Consider the following 12,669-nt stretch of genomic DNA (forward strand, 5'->3'; position numbering starts at 1 on the left):
ACCATCTGCATAATGCAGGTTATTGATGAGTCTTCCTCTGATTCTGATGCCACATTCCTCTTTACTGGGTCTAGTTTCTCAAATAATTTTTCAGTGATATTAGGCTTATAGAAACTACTACAAGTGCCATTGGTATAGTGACTTCTTAGCTGAGAATTTTCTGGCATCTCCTATGTCATTTGAAATATGGGACTGTGTGTGTGTGTGTGTGTGTGTGTGTGTGTGTGTGTTAAAGACATTATTTTTAAAAAGAACAAGAGCATGAAAGAATAATTTATACGTTGACTATAATTTAAACCATGTCTTCAATAGCCACGTTACAGAAGTGAAGAATACATACATTATTTTGAAAATGGCTTCTCCTCATTGCTCTTTAAAAAAAAATCAAGAAGAAAAAGTTGAGTTGACAGCAACTTTTTTCCTCTTCCACAAGTCCCACAGTTAACATCTGTAACTTCCTTCCTTTTTTCTTTCCTTCCTTCCTTCTTTCTGTCCTTCCTTCCTCCCTCCCACCCCCTTCCCTCTCTCTCCCTCCCTTAGAAAAAGGGAAGTCATAGTTCTAACTTTCTACAGAAATAAGCCCTGTGATAGCTTTTAATTGTCCTCCTAATATATGTTCACTTCATCATTCAATATTAATTATGTAAATATAGGGGGTAGTGTTTCTGATTAAAAGTACTTACTTTTCCACACTGCAAAGCAACTGGAATGGTCATATGACCCAGTTTTCGATAATTAATGGCAGTTACCAGTCTTCTTCTCCTGAGCTGTCCCTTCATCCTTCTGAGCATGAAGTCCTTTTCCAAGAATTGGTCTCTTCTGGCCATGTGCTCAAAGTATGTGAGACAAAGCTTAAAAATCCTAACCTCCAAGGAGAAGCTTGGTTTCACCCTCTCCTAGATAAACCTCTTGGAGGTCCATGGTATGTTCAAGACTCTTCTCCAGAATCACAATTTGAAGTCATTGCTCGGCTCCCTGATGCATAGCAAGTAATTGCAAAGACCATAGACTGAATCAGGTATTTCTTAGTCCCTAGACTGGCATTTTTGCTTCTCAGTATTCTGGAGAGGTCCCTGACAGTAGATTTTCCCAGCACAATTCGTCTTTCAATTTCCTGATTGCTGGTACCAAGAATGTTGATTGTGGAATCGAGCAAGCTGAAATTGTTAATAACTCTAATCTCTTCTTCATCTGTCATAGTCTTGCCAATTGACTCAGTGATAAGAATCTTTGTCTTCTTGATGTTGATTTTAGGAGGGTGTAAATCACAATGGAGGAAATGGCCTGTATTTCTCCTTCAAAGCCTCTGGTGGATTTGAACTCCTAGAGAGTCACTGTCTTTGAATTAGCAGTGAAAATTATAGACTATATCATACACTGATAAATGGAGAAATATGTACTAAATACACATCTTTTCACTTTCTTCCTTCCTGGAATTCAAATATGATACCTAAACCAGCGATCAACTTACTGTGAGCATGAAAAGAAAGACTTTACACTAAAAATAAAAAAGCTAAAAAGCTCAAAGGAGTGTAAGATATCAGTATCCCCATGTTACCTTAAAGCTCTGCACTGTCTTCCTTCAGAGTCTGGATCATATGAACAAAATAAACTAAAAGTGCATTAATTGAGTTTTTATGACATATAGCTAAGTAACTATCCTATCCCTTAGATTTCCTTTACAGATGCAAGCCACAGTCAGGTTGAAAGGCTCTTATATTATGGTTCCGTGAGCAATGTTGTCTGACTCTCATCACAACACAAACGTCTATTGGGTTATTTTTTGCAATGATAGTGCAGAACCTTCCCCACGTCTTCATAGCATGTAGGAGGCATACAATGTGCCAGTTGAATAGAGCAATAATAAATGCATAATTGAATAAATAATTTCACTCATTTCTTCCTTGTCTGGCACAAATAGTTAGTACACTGGGTTTCTAACAAAATATTAGTGGTTCAAGTCAACCCAGAGAGAGATTACATAGGAAAGGTCTTGAGATCTACTTTTGAGAAACCAGCTATTGAAATGGTATGCAGAGAAAGGAAGGGAGGGAAGGAAGAAAGAGAGGAGGGAGAAAAGAAGAGAGGGACTAGAAAGGGAGGAAAGGAGAAAGAGAGGGAGGGAAGGAAAAAGGGAGGAAGGGAGGGAGGGGAGAAGGAAAAAGACCTCTATAGAGCATACTACTACTGTGACCTACGTAGAGTCAACCATAAATTGGAAGTGACACATGGCAAACGATAACACCACTACCATAATTCATAACTATTTTTTATCTCTCTGTAGCTTCCTCATATTTATCCCTGTTTTATCTTTGTTTTAAAATAGTTCTACAATTTTACATAACATAAAAGAAAATCCAAACTTGTTTATATATTCTTTTAATTCAGGAATAATCAATGCTCCCCATTTTTCCAAATATTTTTCTTTTTATCCTCATTAATATAGTCTAGATTGACTTTTATAACATTCCAATCTTATTCCCACCATGTTGTTTTGTACCATCAAGTCAGAACCAACCCATAGCTGACAGTCCAGTGGATTTTCAGAGGCAGTTAATCACATAGGAGGAAACTGACCACCCTTCTCCCATGGAGCAGCTGGTGAATTCGAACCACACACCTTTGGGATTGTAGCTCAGCTTCTTGCCACGAGGCCACCAGACCTCCCTATAGAACCATAAGTAAGAATTTTATTTCAAAATTCCTCCTCCTACCAATTCCACATAGACTGGCTCCTTCTTGCCATTCAAGTGTCATCATCGTCTCTAGGGAAATCAGAAGACTTACTCTAAAATTACCTATGATGAACTCTATTCCACAACTTACTTAAGTTGTAGATAAAGTATTTTATTTTTTCAAAAGCATTTATTTATGGGCTTTCCAAATAAAAAGCACAAGTAGAGTCTTAATAAAAAGTAATCTTTCCTTGGTTCAAGGATCAAGTCTGGTTGAATCCTTGAACTAACCAACATCAAAAAGCATTATTTGTGAATGGCCTAGAAGAAAAAAGAAAAAAAAAACAACAAAAAGAAAAACCGACAACCAAACAACCAAACCGAAGAATATGAGCTTTGGCGTTAGGAGCAGATGTATGTCCAACCAGTGTTGGAATCCAGAAAAGAATTACACTGAGTGCACACCGTGTTACATTGTCTTCTGTTTCCCTTGTTGACTTGCAATTGGTGGTTCACTAGGTTTTGAACTTTCTCCAGTCCAGCAGCAGTGAAAAATTTAGTTTTGAAAAAAAAAAATTAAAGATGTTTATCTTTTTCCCTGAAGAAAAAGCATTTTTCCCCCACCACTTTCTTCATTTCATAGAGTTTGTATGTGCTTACTGTCATCAACTATATTGTATGTGGCATTATCAGAGATATTTTGTCTTAAATGTGTCTTAATAACCCCAAATTCATGATTAGCTAGAGGTAACTGAGCCTAGCAAAAGGCAACCTGATATTGAGGGTGAAATCTTCTCATTGAGAAAATATTCCCATGTTCATACACAGTTAGTGCTTTTAAACAAATCTTACTGAAACTTGGAACATGGGCTAAACATAAATTACTTTATGATCAAATAGATAATGAGAACTCCAAAGACTTCTCCTGAAATAGATATTTAAATCACACAGGAAATGAGACCTAGGTACATGGAAATATTTCTGGATTGTAAATCTGGAGAAACTGGTCCACACTTTCCATGGAGAAAAATATTGTTATCCTAAATGTGAAAACTTAGTCTTCTTTTTGTTACTTTTACAAAGGAATTTTCTCAAAAGAAGAGAGGAGAGCCTTACCTCTCTGTACTAAAACCATTATTGTAGAATGAGTATAAGGATCCAGGGCAATGGAGAGAGTGTAAGCAGAAGGGTGAGCAAGGGCAGGGGGCTTGTGGGTTAATCATAGGATTGCACAATTTGATGGGTGGGGGTGGTGAAGGAAATGGAAAAGATCCAAAGTAAAAATAATGTATTCAAACTTTGTAAATAAGCCAATATAAAACAAACAAACAAAAAAACCATCCAGATTCATCTTAAATATAGTCATTTATAATTTATACCCAGTGTGTGTAGAATGGCATCTGGCTCTCATTGCATCGCCTTAGAAGAAGGAAATTAAAGCACAGGGGAACTAGCACATTATTATTTGCTGAAGTAAATAATAATTAATCTGCTATGCTCTAGAAATCTCGTGTTGGCATTCAGGATAATGTTAGTAGCTGCAGACATTAGAAACTTAACATCTCTACTATTTTTATTTTGTGACTTTTAGGTGTCAGTTATGATTTATAACAATCCCATACACAACAGAACAAAGCACAATCTGTTCCTGAGTTACCAACACAATCACTGCTACAGCTTATTCCATTGTTGTAGTCACTGTGTCAAATCATCCCCTTGAAGGTCATTTTTAATTTTTACTTGTTACCTTACCAAATTTCTATTTTTCTAGGAAATGAACCCTCTTGGTAGTATGTCTGTCTTGAATTGAATTATGTTCTCCTGAAATACATGTAGAGCTATGCAGAAGGTATATAATGTTCCTCCATGAACTGACAAACCAAATAGTTCTAAAGTATTAAGAGTGGAATGCAACACATTTCAGTATTATCCCAGCCCTAATCTGACATATAGGGAATTTCCCTACAGTTTGGCCAGTAATAACTTTCATCTCACTAGAGAGTCAAAGAGGAGAAAGCTGAGAGGGATGATATCATGCCATTAAGATTTACCAAAGTTTTTACTTCAGAACGAGAAGGCTCCAAGTGATCTGAAAAATTTAACCTAAAACTTGAATATCAGACCAAATAATACAATGTATATCAACAATATGAATGACAAAATTAAAATAGATGAATTGAAGAGACTTTTTATATGTCTTATTTCTCAGGTTAGCCATGTCATAAATATTGTGGCTCTGAAAACTATGAAAATGAAGGGGCAGGCCTTTGTTATATTCAAAGAACTGGGCTCATTCACAAAATCTTTGAGAAAATACTTTCCATTTTATTGCAAGGCAATGCAAATCCAGTATGCAAAAAGAGATTCCGGTATAATTTCTAAAATTCTCAGAACTTTTGCTGACAAAGAGAAAATTTAATTAAGAGAAGTAAAAAGCAAAAACTGTGGAACAATCACAAACAAAAAATCTGGCAGGGAACACCGAAATTCAACTACCACTCAAGGAAATTCAACACCAAGTTCTCAGGTCCCTTTTTACCCTATAAACTATATTTTATTCCTTAATAATTTACCAGAAGATGTCTCTGTCAGTTTGCCGGCAACTTTCACTGTCAGTTTGCCAGCAACTTAACAGTAACACCTTGAGGGGGGTAAGCAAGACAGAGATACACCACTCTGGGAGAGGGTCAGAGAATAAATCCAGCTCAATTTTATTGGGACTGCACTACATTTATATATACAGGAAGACCAAATAGGGTAGGCTTACAAATGTGGGACATGCGGATTGGTTAGGAGAACCTCAGCCTCACCCCACTCCCAGCTCAACAGATGCAGCAGCAGTCTTCCCAGGTGGCAGGCTTTAAGCCCGTACAGCCAAACACAGGGGAGCTTTCTCTACCCTGTATTAAAGGCCATTGGGAGGCTTGTACTTATCTGGAGCTTAGGTGATCTGTCTTGGCCAGAGACCCTCCCTTCCTCCCCAACATTCTGCAACAAAAAGAAACTAATGAGATTATGTTATCCATGATTTTTAATCAGTTCCCTGGTTTTAAGGAAGTTCACTTAGTATCTAGAAGGCATGACATTGCTTTGGTGGAGTTGGAAAATGATGCACAAGTTGGCATTGCTTAGGATGCTTTGCAAGGATTTAAGATCACACCATCCAACACCATGAAAATCACTTATAAAAAGAAATAATACTCCCTTAAGAAACTCTTTCTTACAGGACTTAATTTTATATATAATGTTTGTTTTGATAACTCTGGACAGGCCATTTTATAATTGACAGCAAGGGACATATTGAAAGTAAACTTTGTGAAATACTTAGATAATTATCTCATCTTCCTTTAGTTCTAATGAGCCTTAATATATGCAGGCCTTAATAAATTTTGTACAATAAAATGTTCTTTATATTCTGAAAAAAAGAAAAAAGAAAGAATTTCCAGGAGCAGAGTGCATCATTTTGGACCCAGGGCCCTATATCAAGAAGCAGGTTGCTTGACACCAGAGAAAGCCTAGCCATGTAGATCCACCTGACATCAGCAGTGATATCTCTGGTACCATGGCCTCTTCTAAACCCAACTTGAGTTTCTGGAGTTTCTCTATGTATTTTTAAAGACCTTCAGCAGTATTTTACTTGTATGTGATAGTAATGATGATAATTTGCACATTCTGTTAGATCACCTTTTCTAGGAAATGGGAAGAAATATGAATCTCTTTCAGTCAGTAGACCAGGCAGCAGTCCTCCAAATTTCCTGTCTTACACTGGGGAGCAAGTCCTGGGCTGCATTTGTTAGTTGAAACATGTCAATTAGTATTCCAACAATTCCTGAGGCCGTTACCCCCTCCTCAAATAGCTTAGGTGAAGCTTGATCTTCTTAATTCATTACCACTGGGTCTTGATCACATGGTACTTCCTGGAATATTTGTTGGCTACTTCTTTTTTTGTACTCCCTCTTTCATCTTCTTTTGATGCTTCCTGGATCATTCAAGATTTTGCCCATAGCATCTCTCAATATTGCAACTCAAGGCTTGACTTAGTTTTCAGTTCTTTCTGTTTGAAATTGCTAAGCAAATTCTTATCTTTACTCTCCAATTCTAGTTCTCTGCATATTCAGTTATAATATTATGCTGCTGCTTCTCATGATCCCCTTTGAAATCTTTTGATTTTGTTGTTGTTTTTTACTTCAATATCTCTTACCTTTCCTATTTCTTTTCTTTTGGATTCTTGATGCAATTTTCAGTCTCTTCTGACATCCATCTTGATTTTTCTTTGTCCTCTTTCTTTGTAATGACCTTTTGTTCTCTTCATGTATGATATCCTTGGTTATATCCCACAGTTTCTCTGATCTCCAATCACTGGTGCAAAAGGCTTCAAAACTACTCATACAATGATTTTTAAATGCAAGTAGGATATATTCAAGATCATATATTGGTTCTTTTGGACATGTTTTAATTTTCTTCAGCCTCTGTTTAAACTTGCAAATGAGTAATTGATGGCATATTCCATAGTCAGCACCTGGCCTAGTTTTGGCTGCTGAAATTGAGCTTTTCCAATGATTTTTTCCATAGTTGTAGTCAATCTGATTCTTATGCATTCTATTGGGTGAGGTCCATGTGTAAGGCCAGAATTTCTGTTTTGTTTATTTGTTTCTTTGAAAAGCTATTTGTGATGAATAAATCATTGAACTTGCAAAATTTGATTATTAAATTTCAAGTCTCATTTCTGTCACCAAGACTGTACTTTCTGACTAATATTTCTTCTTCATTGTTTTATACTCTTGCATTCCAGTCATCAATTATTATTAATGCATCTTGTCTGCGGGTTTGGGTGATTTCAAACTGCAAAATTTGGTAAAAATCTTCAATTTCCTCCTCTTTGGCTTTGGCTGTTGGTGCATACATTTGAATAGCAGTCATAGTAACAGGTCTTCCTGGTATTTATATAGACAACGTCTTACCACTCACAACATTGTACTTCAGGATCAAACTTGAAATTGACTTTTTAACTATGACTACCACACCATTTTCCTGCTGTTTTTCATTCCTGGCATAGTATAATGTGATTTTCTGATTCAAAGTGGCCAAAGTCAGTCCATCTCATTTCACTAACACCTGAATGTCGATGTTCATGAATGTCATTTCATTCCTCACAACTTTTAGTTTTCCAATATTCACACTTTATACATTCCATGTTCTAACTATTAAAAGATGTTTGCAGCCTCCTTTCAATTGATTTCCAATCTGAGCTCTAACCGTATTACTATACTCATGTTCCTCTGCTGTTCACAGGGGTTTTGGAGCCCTGTTATTTAAGAAGTAGATGGTCAATCCTGCTTCCACATTTGTCTTTATCTTGGAGCTCTGCTAAAGCTTGTCCACCATGAGTGACCTTTTTAACACTTGATACACCAATAGCATAGCTTTCAGTTGAAAGCAATTCACAAGTACTCTTAGTTAAGCAAACAGACAAGTGCTGTACTAATAGAACAATAATAAACAAGCAAGAGTATAGATATTTAAACTATAAAGATATGTATGAGAAAGTTTAAAATACTATGTTTGATCAGGAACACATTCGTCATTAAAGATATATACTTGTTCTTTAACAGTTTAGAGAGGCCCTTTGCAATATATTTGCCTAATGCAATACAGTAAATAACTTGATTCCATGGAAAATTTTATGGATAATTAGGATGAAATTTTTTTATATCACCAATATTTTTCTCCATTTTTTCAGTGATTTATTAATGAGGGTTTCTGTTTTCTAGAGGTTGAGGTGAAATCCATTTTGAACGATAGATTTTAAGAATCATCAGTAAATGATTCATTTTCCGCAAACAAGGTATTGTCACCACTTAATGTTTTCAAATACAGGATACATGATTCAATAACTCCATCATGTTATAAGAAGAAGACAAGAGAGCTTTGCTATGATTATAACTAGTATCTAAACGTTTTAGAACAGTATTGCTACTATGTGTTGTCAGGCTGATTACAACTCATAGCAATCCTATGAGCAATAGATCAGAAGTACCCCATCCTTATCATTTCCAGTATGTCTGAGGACACCTTTGAAATCACTGTGTCAATGTCATTGTGACTTGACAAAATTAGCACACAGCAGGAGATCAAGAAATACTAGCAAATTAATAAATATGTAATTTTATTTTAGGGAGTTGAGATATGTGACTCACATGGTTTTGGGAGGTTGAGATGTACAGCTCACTAAAATGGTTTAAAGTCAGAGGGAAGAAAATACATTTTGGAAAAATTATTATTTCCCACAGAATAGAATAAAGAGTCCTGGTGGTGCAGTGGCTGGCAAAAACTTGGCAATTAGAATCCACAATCCTCTCTGCAAGAGAAATATGTGGCTTTCATAAAACACATAACCTAGATACCCTATAAGAAAGTCTTATACTCTGTCCCATAGAGTGTTATGTGTGGTGAGGAAATAGGAAAAGATTTAATAGGCACAAGAAAATTTAGAGTAATAATAGACATAGGTTAATGGTTATTAATTATATAAAATACAATGTATATGAATGACTATATTAAGCATAATGTGAATGAAAAATTATACAAAACACAATGGACATAAATGAAACACAATGTATATGAGGTAAGCCAATTAAAAAATTGGTTTAATGGCCATTATTAATGACAGATTATAAAAGTATTAGTAGGAACATAGATATGATCTTGAATCAATTTTATCTGAATGTCAAGATCATCTTAAGAATAGTTTTGAGGCCCTGAACACCAGGGATTGAAGATCTGGCGAGTTGTGGGATGATATTCAGGATATTATCAATGAAGAAAGTAAAAGGTCACTACAAAAATGGAAGAGAAATAAAAAACCAAAATGGATGTCAGAAGAGGCTCTAAAAATTGTACTGGAGCATCGAGAAGCCAAAACAAAAGGAAAACATGACAAAGTGAAAGAACTGAACAGAAGATTTTAAAGGGCAGCTCTAGAGGATAAAGCAAAGTGTTATACAAAGAATATCCAGAGAGCTGGAATTGAAGAATAAAAAGGAAAGAACTCACTCTGCATTTCCCAAGCTGAAAGAACTGAAAAACATATTTAAGTCTCATGTCACAATATTAAAAGATGCTATGGGCAATATAGTGAATGACCCAGAAAGCATCAAAAGAAGATGGAAGGAATACAGAGAATCATCAGGAAGTATCACATGGACAGGAGCCAATGGATAAAAAAGAAAAAGTAGAAGCTTCATTGAAGGCATTGACAAAAAATAAAGCCCAAAGAATTGATGTGATACCAATTTACCTGTTTCAATTAACAGATGTAGCCTTGGATGTACTCACCATTCTATTCCTGGAAATCTGGAGGACAGCTATCTGACCAAGACTGATGAAAGGTGATTCAAGAAAGGTGATTCAACTGAATGTGGAAACTATCAAGCAATATCCTTGATATCACTTGCAAGCAAAATGCTGCTGAAGGTCACTAAATAAATGGCAAGAACAGTACATAGATAGGGAACTGCTAAAAGTTCAAGCAGGATTTACAAGAGGAGTATCATTGCTAATGTCAGATGGATTCTGGCTGAAAGTAAAGAATACCAGAAGAATGGGTGTTTATGCTTTATTAATTGTGAAAAGGCATTTGACTGTGTGGAACATAGCAAGTTGTGACTGACATTAGAAGAATGGGAATCCCAGAGCACTTATCAGTGGTCATGTGGAACCTACCCTGGAGCAAGACACTGTTGTGCAAACAGAGCAGGGGAACACTGCCTAGTTTGAAAATGAGAAGGGAGTGTCTCAGGATTTTGTTCTTTCTCCAAAACTATTCAATTAATATGCTGAGTAAATTATACGAGAAGCTCAACTTTATGAAGAGGAGTGTGGCATCAGAATTGGAGTGAGACTCATGAATAGATGACACAACCTTGCTTGCTGAAAGTGAGGAGGACTTGAAGCACTTGTTGCAGAAGATCAAGGAATGTAGCTTTTAGTATAGATTGTATCTAAATATCAAGAAAACAAAGACTCTACCATTGGATCAATAGGCAATGCTATGATGGATGGAGAGAAGACTGAAATTACTAACATGTTCATCTTGCTTGGATCCACAATTAACACCCTTGGTACCAGCAGTCAGGAAATAAAGAGACACATCACACTGGGAAAAATCTGCAGTTAGGAACCTCTCCAAATTATGGAGACGAGGAGTATACCCCAGGGATGTGTCCTGTCTCCATTCCTTTTCAACCTGTATGCAGAACAGATTATCCGGAGGCTGGGCTCTATGAGGAGAAGTGTGGCATAGGGATTGGTGGAAGATTCATCAGCAATCTGTGTTATGCAGATGATACAACCCTGCTTGCTGAAACTGAGGAGGATCAGAAGCACTTGCTGCTGAGGGTCAATGACTGCAGCCTTCAATATGGACTGAAGCTCAATATCAAGAAGACAAAGATTCTCACCACTGGGCCAATTGGCAGCATCAGGATGGATGGTGAAGAGATTGAGATTGTTCATAGCTTTAGTTTGCTTGGCTCTATAGTCAACACTCTTGGCAGCAGCAGCCAGAAAATTAAGACATATTGCAATGGGAAAGTCTGCTATTAGGGACCTCTCCAAAGTACTGAAGAGCAATAGTGTCACTTTGGAGACCAAAGTGTGCCTGATACAGGTCATAGTCTTTTTAATCACTGGCTATGCATCAAAGAGCTGGACAATGACTAGGGGAGATAGAAGAATTGATGTCTTTGTGCTGTGGTGTTGGAGAAGAGTATTGAATATACCAGGAACTGCTAAGAAAATGAACAGGTTCAACCTGGAGAGGGTTAAACCAGACTGCTTCTTGGAGGCAAAGATTCTGAAGCTTTGTCTGACATACTTTGGACATGTTGCAAGGAAAGACCAGTCCTTGGAGAAGGACGTCATGCTTGGGAGGGTGAAAGGACAGCGCAGGAGAAGAAGACCCTTTATGAGGTGGATTGATTCAATGACTGAGGTAATGGGGTCGGTGTGTCAGACAGTGAGATTGGCACCGGATAGAGTGAGGTTTAGGGCTGTTATACATAGAGTTACTATGAGTTGTAGGCAACTCAATGGCACATAACAACAACAACAAGATATCAGAGTGACAAGATTTCTATTTGTTTAAAAATTAAGTATCTATAGCCTTATCCAGCTATAGAACAAATGAGTTAAGGAAGACTAAGAGTTTTATCTGGAAAAATGTTTTAGTTCTTCACAATGGTCTGAAAAAGAATACAGTTATATCCTTGTAGTTCTACATCACATATTAATTAAAAAACTTTAAGTGCACACTTCACTAATTCTCAGAGTCTATCAAGGAAGTATTTGAAGCAATCTAAATTTGAGTGGATTGCAGTTTAATAGCATTTAAGATGAGTTTGTAACAAAAAGCTCTCCTCGAAATGAAGAAAAGCACATGTTAGATGCTTCTATTTGAGTATTAATATACATTACCTTAAAAATGAATTTTTCATGATTAACTTAAAATTGTGTTCTTCCTTTTTTATTAAATTGTGTAATTTGTTCATCATCTTAGAAACAAACATATTAGAGCTGAGAATGTCTAATAAATGCAACTATCACTCAAAAGGAAAGGAAGGCTCCCAACTAATGGTAGTGGAAGGCTCCCAAATAGTGGTAGTGGATATGTTGTTGTTGTCGTTAGGTGCCATCAAATCAAGCACAACTTATAGTAACTCCATGAAGAAAATATCTAAACCTTATTCTACCCTGGACCATCGTCACATTTCCTGACACATTGAGCCCATTGTAGCAGTCACTATGTCAATCCACCTGGTTGAGGTTCTTCCTCTCCTACGTAAACCCTCCCCACTTCCCAGCATCATGTCATTTTCCAAGGAATATGCCCTCCTAGCAGGACCACAGTTCAAAGGCATCAATTCTTTTTCTGCCATCTTTATTCATTGTCCAGTTCTTAGATGCCTATATAGTAAGTAATGCAAGTAGTAGAGTA

General features: G+C 36.6%; 1 pseudogene; it reads left to right on the plus strand.

Annotated features, from left to right (window-relative positions):
- The first annotated feature begins 4,782 nt into the window (after nt 1-4,782).
- LOC102872710 lies at nt 4,783-5,873 on the plus strand (annotated as a pseudogene).
- Nucleotides 5,874-12,669: the final 6,796 nt, after the last annotated feature.

This window comes from Elephantulus edwardii, unplaced genomic scaffold, assembly GCF_000299155.1.
Source record: "Elephantulus edwardii isolate Elephantulus edwardi_28Jun2011 unplaced genomic scaffold, EleEdw1.0 scaffold00085, whole genome shotgun sequence".
Lineage (NCBI taxonomy): Eukaryota > Metazoa > Chordata > Mammalia > Macroscelidea > Macroscelididae > Elephantulus > Elephantulus edwardii.